Source organism: Trichechus manatus, unplaced genomic scaffold (genome assembly GCF_000243295.1).
Source record: "Trichechus manatus latirostris isolate Lorelei unplaced genomic scaffold, TriManLat1.0 scaffold00232, whole genome shotgun sequence".
Lineage (NCBI taxonomy): Eukaryota > Metazoa > Chordata > Mammalia > Sirenia > Trichechidae > Trichechus > Trichechus manatus.
Window position 1 is genome coordinate 2,510,895 of NW_004444168.1, and position 5,606 is coordinate 2,516,500.

The following is a 5,606-nucleotide window of genomic DNA, read 5'->3' on the forward strand; positions in this document are numbered from 1 at the left end:
TTTTTGGTACAGTGATTCTGTGTATTCCTTCCATCTTCTTTTGATGTTCCCCATAGAATCCTTCAATATTGCAAGTCAAGGCTTGAATTTTTTATTCAGTTCTTTCAGCTTGAGAAATGCTGAGCGTTTTCTTGTTCTTCCTTTTTGATTTTCTATCTCCAGGTCCTTACACATTTCTTATAATACTTTACTTAGTCTTCTCTAGCCACCTTTTGAAAACGTCTGTTCAGCTCTTTTACTTCACCATTTCTTCCTTTCGCTTTAGCTACTCTATGCTTAAGAGCAAATTTCAGTGTCTCTTCTGACAGCCATTTTGGACTTTTTTTTCTTTCCTGTCTTTTTAATGACCTCTTGTTCTCTTCGTATATGATGTCCCTGATGTCATTCTACAACTCGTCTGTTCTTTGGTCATTAATATTCAATGCATCAAATCTATTCTTGAGATGGTCTCTAAATTCAGGTGGGATATACTCAAGGTGGTACTTTGGCTCTCGTGAACTTGTTCTAATTTTTCTTCAGCTTCAACTTGAACTTGCATAGAAGCAATTGATGATCTGTTCCACAGTCAGCCCCTGGTCTTGTTCTGACTGATGATGTTGAGCTTTTCCATCGTCTCTTCCCACAGATATAGTTGATCTGATTCTTGTGTATTCCATCTGGTGAGGTCCACGTGTATAGTCACTGTTTGTGTTGTTGTAAAAAAGTATTTGCAATGAAGAAGTCACTGGTCTTGCAAAATTCTGTCATTCAATCTCCAGCCTCATTTCTATCACCAAGGCCATGTTTTCCAACTACCGATCCTTCCTCTCTGTTTCCAACTTTTGCATTCACATCACCAGTAATTATCAATGCATCTTGATTGCATGTTTGATCAATTTCAGACTGCAGAAGTTGGTAAAAATCTTCAATTTCTTCATCTTCGGCCTTAGTGGTTGATGCCACTTAGTGGTAAATTTGAATAATAATCACGTTAACTGGTCTTCCTTATAGGCGTATGGATATTACCCTATCACAGACAGCACGGTACTTCATGATAGATCTTGAAATGTTCTTTTTGACTATGAATGTGATGCCATTCCTCTTCAATTTGTCTTTCCCAGCATAGTAGACCATACGATTTTCTGATTCAAAATGGCCAATACTAGTCCATTTCAGCTCACTAATGCCTAGAATATCAATATTTATGCATTCCATTTCATTTTTGATGACTTCCAATTATCCTAGATTCATACTTTGTACATTTCATGTTCTGATTATTAATGGTTGTTTGTAGTTGTTTCTTCTCATTTTGATTCATGCCACATCAGCAAATGAAGGTTCTGAAAGCCTGACTCCACCCATGTCATTAAGGTTGCCTCTCCTTTGAGGAGGCAGCTCTTCCCCAGTAGTCTTTTGAGTGTCTTCCAACCTGAGTGGCTCTTGTTCCAGCGCTATATCAGACAATGTTCCACTGCTATTCCTAAGGTTTTCTCTGGTTAATTTTTTTTTTTTTTTTCAGAAATAGACCGCCAGGTCCTTCTCTCTAATCTGTCTTAGTCTGGTATTGTCCACCATGGATGACCCTGCTGGTATTTGAATACCAGTGGTGTAGCTTCTAGCGTCACAGCAACCTGCAATCCCCTACAATACCACAAACTGACAGACACATGGGGGAATACAACTATAAACAAGCATAAAACAATGATCAATTTCATTCAAGACTCTAATAATGGAAAATAAGATCATATATCTTTTTTTTTTTTTTATTAAACTTTCTAAATACAGAGGTAATTTGAAAGGACAAAAACCAAACCTAAATCTATTGAGGATGAGTCCATTCTGATTCATAGCGACCCTGTAGGGCAGAGCAGAACTACCCAATGGGGTTTCTAAGACTGTAAATTTTTACAGAAGCTGACTGGCACATTTTTCTCCTGCAGAGTGACTATAGTGTTTCAACTGCTGACCTTTTGGTTAACAGCTGAACACTTAATCACTGTGCCACCAGGATTCTTTATAGTGGCTTAAAACAACACTAATTTATTATCTTCTAGTTCTGTAGTTCAGAAGTCTGAAATCGATCTCACTAGGCTAAAAATGGAAGCCCCGGTTGCATAGTGGTTAAGAGCTATGGCTGCTAACCAAAAGGTCAGCAGTTCGAATCCACCAGGCACTCCCTGGAAACCCTATGAGGCAGTTCTACTCTGTCGCATAGGGTTGCTATGAGTTGGAATTGACTTGATGGCAACAGGTTTGGTTTTTGGTTTTAGGCTAAAAATGAGATGTTAGCAAGACTGTCTTTCTTTCAAGAGGCTTTAGGATAGAATCCATTTCTTTTTCTATTCCAGCTTCTAGAGGCTGCCCACATTCCTTGGTTTAACACCCCATTACTCTGTCTTCAAAATCTGCAACAGCAGACTGAGTCATTCTCAGGTTACCTTCTCTCTGGCTTTCTTGTTTCTCCCACTTCCCTTTTTAAGTATTCTTATCTTGTAAGCTAACACATCTACAGATTCCTAGGATAAGAACATGGTCATCTTCGGCCATGGAGGTGAGGAGATGTCATTATTCTGCCTACTGAAACCATACTTTGTATTATCCTGAATGCAGACATCTTTTATACTTTTTAAATATTCCATCTATTTCTGTGAATATAAAAAAAAGTATAAAAGATGTAATGGATACAGCACTGGAGGTGCCCACTTGTCTATGTCAAGAAATTTGGAAGACAGTTTCCCAGCCAACCAACTGGAAGAGATCCATATTTGTGCCCATTCCAAAGAGAGATGATCCAACAGATTGCAGAAATTATCAAACAATATCATTAATATTACACACAAGTAAAATTTTGCTAAAGATCATTCAAAAGTGGCTGTAGAAGTACATTGACAGGGAACTGCCAGAAGTTCAAGCTGGATTCAGAAGAGGACATGGAATGAGGGATATCATTGATGATGTCAGATAGATCTTGGCTGAAAGCGGAGAATACCAGAAAGATGTTTACCTGTGTTTTATTCACTATGCAAAGGCACTCGACTGTGTGAATCATAACAAATTATGGATAACATTGCAAAGAATGGGAATTCCATAACACTTAATTGTGCTCACGTGGAACCTGTATATAGACAAAGAGGCAGTCATTCAAATAGAACAAGAAGATACTTCAACTTTTAAAACCAGGAAAGGTATGCATCAGAGTTGTATCCTTTCACCATACTTATTCAATCTGTATGCTGAGCAAATAATCCAAGAAGGTGGATATAAGAAAAAGAATGCGACATCAGGATTGGAGGAAGGCTAACAACCTGTGACATGCAGATGACTCAGCCTTGCTTGCTGAAAGTGAAGAGGACTTGGAGCATTTACTGATAAAGATGAAAGACTACAGCCTTCAGTATGGCTTGCACCTCAATATAAAGAAAACAAAAATCCTCACAAGTAGACCAACAAGCAACATCATGATAAACGGAGAAAATATTGAAGTTGTCAAGGATTTCATTTTACTTGAATCCACAATCAACGCCCATGAAAGTAGTAGTCAAGAAATCGAAAGACACATTACATTGGGCAAATCTGCTGCAAAAGACCTCTTTGAACTGTTAAAAAGCAAAGATGTCACTTTGAGAACTAAGGTGCACCTGACCCAAGCCATGATTTTTTTCAATCACCTCACATACATGGGAAAGCTGGACAATGAATAAGGAAGACCAAAGAAGAATTGATGCCTTCGAATTATGGTGTTGGCCAAGAATATTGAAAATACATTGAACAGCCAGAAGAATGAACAAATCTGTCTTGGAAAAAGTACAGCCAGAATGCTCCTTAGAAGCAAGGATGGGGAGACTTTGTCTCACATGCTTTGGACATTTTATGAGGAGGGACCAGTCCCTGGAGAAGAACATCATGCTTGGTAAAGTAGAAGGTAAGCGTGAAAGAAGAAAACCCTCAACAAGATGGACTGACACAGTGGCTGCAGCAATGAGCTTAAGCATAATAGTTATTGTGAGGATGACACAGGACCGGGCAGTGTTTTATTCTATTGTACTGTCCTTGTGAAGTCACTGGACCAACACTCCAAGTTGATATTTAAACTAATTAAATTTATTGAAGGAATGAACCATGGGAGAGCATGCATTCAGTTTGACTGTAATGGTACGCTCTGCCTTACAGGCAAAACAAAGAGATATTTAGGAAGTAGAGCGGGATCCTCAATGAGATGGATTGACACAGTGGCTGCAATGATGGGCTCAAGCATAACAACGACTGGGAGGATGGCACAGGACCAAGCAGTGTTTCAGGGTGGCTATGAGTCTGAAATGACTGGAGAGCACCTAACAACAACAACAGAGTGAGTACAGATAACTATTTCACATCAAAGCAATGGCAGGAAAGGAGGTAGGATCTACAAAAGTGACAATTAACTGTGAAGCTTTCTTTGTATCAGTTTCCAGTCTAACACAAATATCTCATACTTGATACAATTTAACTAAGTCAATATTTCTAAAATGAAAAGTGTAAACAATTTTGACATGAAAGTTTAGTGATATGGAAGCAAGTGATAAAATTTCAGCTGGGCCAACTTAATTGGAATCTTTGGATACAGAACTGATCATTAGTTAAAAAAAACAAACACATTGCCCTGGAGTCCAACTCATAGTGACCCTATAGGACAGACTAGAACTCACCCATAGGGTTTTCAAGGAGCGGCTGGTGGATTACGAACTGCTGACCTTTTGGTTAGCATCTGTAGCTCTTAACCACTATACCACCAAGATTTCAGACTATTAGTTAGGAAAGTGTAGCTAAACTCTGCTTTTTTAGCTGAGAGAAAAGAGATAATGCCTAAGTGCTTACTGGAGAACTGCTTAAAGGTAGTTAAAACAACCTGTTTATCTATAGGCTCTAATTTCCTTTAACAACTCAGTGAAGCTTTTTCTAAGGCCAGTTGTGGGAACACTCTTAACATAACAACCACAACTGAACTTTGTTTTTCAAACAGCAAGCTTTAACAGAAGCCTAATGAAACCCTGGTGGCATAGTGCTAAGGCTGCTTACCAAAAGGCAGTTTGATTCCACCAGGTGCCCCTTGGAAACTCTATGGGGCAGTTCTACTCTGTCCTTTAGGGTCACTAAGAGTCCGAATCTACTCAACCGCAACGGGTTTGTTTTTTTTTTTTTTAATGGTTATCAGGAAATCCTGGTGGCGTAGTGGTTAAGAGCTATGGCTTCTAACCAAAAGGTTGGCAATTTGAATCCACCAGGTGCTCCTTGGAAACCCTATGGGGCATTCTACTCTGTCCTATAGGGTCGCTATGAGTTGGAATTGACTCCACAGCAATTGGTTTGGTTTTTTGGTTTAATGGTTATCAGGAGTAAAATGCTCAGCTTAATTTTTGAATGAAGTTCTTAATTTTAGTCTTGAAATCCCCCCTAATTAGACCTATCAACACCTCAAAATTTAAAAGTTTCTCACACAGTACATAGGGTCACTGTGAGAACCGACTGGATGGCACCTAGCAACCACATTAATGTGTTCATTAGAAATAATTGTTTTACTATTCTTTTAGTGATTACCCTGTAGATCACAAATTGCACCTTAACTTCTCTTTTTTTTTTTTTTTTTGGAG